Source organism: Macadamia integrifolia, chromosome 5 (assembly GCF_013358625.1).
Source record: "Macadamia integrifolia cultivar HAES 741 chromosome 5, SCU_Mint_v3, whole genome shotgun sequence".
Lineage (NCBI taxonomy): Eukaryota > Viridiplantae > Streptophyta > Magnoliopsida > Proteales > Proteaceae > Macadamia > Macadamia integrifolia.
In genome coordinates, this window is record NC_056561.1 from 7,825,435 (window position 1) to 7,828,891 (window position 3,457).

General features: G+C 42.1%; 1 pseudogene; it reads left to right on the top strand.

The window, feature by feature from the left end:
- Positions 1–662: 662 nt before the first annotated feature.
- On the top strand, positions 663–3,251 carry LOC122077904 (annotated as a pseudogene).
- Positions 3,252–3,457: the final 206 nt, after the last annotated feature.

Below are 3,457 nucleotides of genomic sequence, written 5' to 3' on the forward strand. Positions count from 1 at the left end.
CTCCAGGGCCTCCACTCGTTATTATTGTAAAATGGGAAAATTTTTTATTACTCTTTTATTTACCCTATTATTTAGGAATTTATTTACTTAACGTTTCTTTTCTGATTTCTCCTAAAAGGAAACTTTCACCTCTTTTTTTCTCATATGCTAGTCTAAACCAATTACCCTTACTGCCTTACCCCCTCGTCCCACAAGCCTCTTGACCCCTCTCTAACAGGGTTAGGCTCTTCTACTGCTCACAAAGGGCGACAACACAGATCCAATGCTCTAGAACCTTCCTTCGATACTCTTCTAACTCTCCATATCACCCCTTCATCCTTTGCAATATTGGTATCGGATTATCTATATCAAATGATTAATATCAATTTTACAAGTTTTCGATCTCAATACCTGATCAATATCGTATCTGTTTTAAGGGTATGAATCAAGGGTAAAAGAGTCAAAATTTTCATTTTTTTAAATGAAAATTAAGGATATTTTTGTTCGATACCAATGATCCATTCCCATATTAAATCAGTTATGAAGATTTCCATTACCCATTCCAATATCATGCATTAAAACCATGCTCACCACATAGAGTGGCAGTAATTTTTCCTTTCATTCAAACTAATCAATTCAATCACGTGCATATATCATCACATCTTCATGCACGCAGTTACATTCAAAACACCCATGTCGCTTTCAGACAGGCGGCTTTTCGATCTGAGTCGACCTGGTGTAACGGTCAAGGGAACAAAGAATCATTCCTGCATCGCCGGAACTTCTTTCGGTTGTCAACGCTTTTTTGCACAATCCACAGCTTTTATACCCCAAATTCCATTTGGAATTCTTCACACTACTCGCAACAGAGAGAGAATGAGGAAACCAGTAACCATTTTTCCTATCTCCTTTCTCCTCCTCCTCTTCTTCTCCCTCCTGATCTCTTACATCTCACCATTAGCAGCCCAACAACTACAACAGAAGCTCTCTTCCTTCTCCATCTCCAACTCGCCATGGTCACCATCCATGAATCAGATCCTAGTATCCCCTAACTCAACCTTTTCTGCTGGATTCCAACCCTTACCCACTTCTCCACACCTCTATATCTTCGCTGTTTGGTTCCTAAAAGGCCTTGATAAAACCATTATCTGGTCACTTAATGGCACTATTAGTTCACCAGTAGACCAATCTTCCTCTCTTGTCATCACCCCTGCCGGCACTCTCCAACTCAATGATTCAACAGGAAATAATCTATGGCAGCCGACAGCTTTCGGAGATCCTAAACAGACTGAACTAGTCCTCGGCGAAGATGGTAACTTGGTGTTTGGTAATTGGAGCACCTTCAACTATCCAACTGATACATTTGTATCTAACCAGACCATCGATGGTATGATACTAGTCTCAAAGAATGGAAAGTACATGTTTAGGAACAATCAGGATTTAGTTTTCAATTCATCTAATGTTTACAAGACACTTAATCCAGCGATCGGCGTGCTGTACTCTGGTGGATATCTCACGATGAAAAATAGTAGCTATTCATATATCATGGCTGACCTTGGATCTGTTCGGTTGCGCCGATTGACTCTTGATAACGACGGGAACCTGAGAGCTTATAGTCTCCGTCCTGTTTCAGGGACATGGATGATTGTTTGGCAAGCAATACAAGAACTTTGTACCATTCATGGCACTTGTGGTCCAAATTATATTTGCATGAGCAATGACTCCAATTCTACTTACTGTGTTTGCCCGCCGGGATTCGAAGTGCGAACAGGGGTTGGTGGTGAGGAAATCTGTGAAAGGAGAATTCCGATTACGCCGAACGATAGAAAATTTCTCCAGCTGGATTTCGTCAACTTCACTGGTGACCCAAATGAGGTGGACCTGCAAGCTCCCAATTTCACTTCTTGCGAGGATAGATGTGTAGCCAGCCCTAGCTGCCTTGCCTATTCAGTCACATTCAGGGGAAATCACTACTGTGTCCACCATGAAAGCCTCCTGTATGGCTACTGGTCTTCACATCCGAAGGTCACAACGTTTCTTCGCATCTCCAATTCCGAAACAAATATATCCAACAACTTCACAGGAATGACAACCAAGGTGAACACAATCTGCACTACTCTTATTTCCCTTCCAGTACCACCTAAACAGTCTAAAACCACAGCTAGAAACATTATCATTCTCTCCACCGTCTTCTCTATCGAGTTCATTGTTGGTTTCCTCTCTTTCTGGGCTTTCCTTTCGAAATACCGCAAATACCAAGACATGGCATGGTCGTTAGGCCTTGAACTCCTACCTGCAGGAGGCCCAAAAAGATTCAGCTATGCTGAGCTCAAAGCCGCCACAAATAACTTCTCCACCATTATTGGGCAAGGTGGATTTGGGATTGTATATAAAGGCGAGCTACCGGATCACCGGTGCATTGCCGTGAAGTGCCTTAAAAAAATCACTGATGGTGGAGACACAGAATTTTGGGGTGAGATCACAATCATTTCCCGAATGCACCACCTCAACCTAGTCAGAGTCTGGGGTTTCTGTGTTGAGAAGGATCATAGAATGTTGGTGTATGAGTATATCCCAAATGGGTCTCTTGCCAATTACCTCTTCAGTAGTAATCATAGAGAGGATATCCCATTGAGGCCATTACTGGATTGGAATGTAAGATATAGGATCAGCCTTGGTGTTGCAAGGCGATTGCATATCTTCATGAGGAATGTCTTGAGTGGGTTCTCCATTGTGACATTAAACCAGAGAACATTCTCCTTGGAGAGGACTTTTGTCCGAAAGTATCAGACTTTGGGCTATCAAAGCTGACAAAGAAGGAAGACAAAGTGGCAATGTCACGAATCCATGGCACACGGGGATACATGGCACCGGAATGGGTGACAAAGGAGCAACCAATCACTGCAAAAGCCGATGTGTATAGCTTTGGAATGGTGTTATTAGAGATTGTGAGTGGTACTAGGAATTTTGAGTTCCGTCAATCGTCATTGAATGGGAGTGAGGAATGGTATTTTCCGAGATGGGCATTTGAGAAGGTCTATGAGGAGAGGAAGGTAGAAGATCTTTTGGATAGACAGATCAACCATTGCTATGACAACCAAGTTCACTTTGAATTGGTGGATCGGATGGTCAAGACTGCAATGTGGTGCCTACAAGATCAGCCCGAACTAAGGCCATCAATGGGGAAAGTGGCCAAGATGCTTGAAGGAACAGTAGACATCACAGAACCTGTGAAGCCAACCATTTATTACTTGGAAATGCAAGATGACTGAGCAATTATACATTGTAAAGATAACATGCTTCTTTATGCTCCTCATCATGGTAAGGATCCTCTTTCTCCTCAATTGTTACTGGATTTATTTACTTCCAAAAATTAGTGAAGCAGATCTCATCTCACCGTGGATGTAGTCAATCTTACCAAATCATGTAAATCCTTGTGGGACGGTAATTGTTTTGTTGGAAATTTTCATTCTTTTCC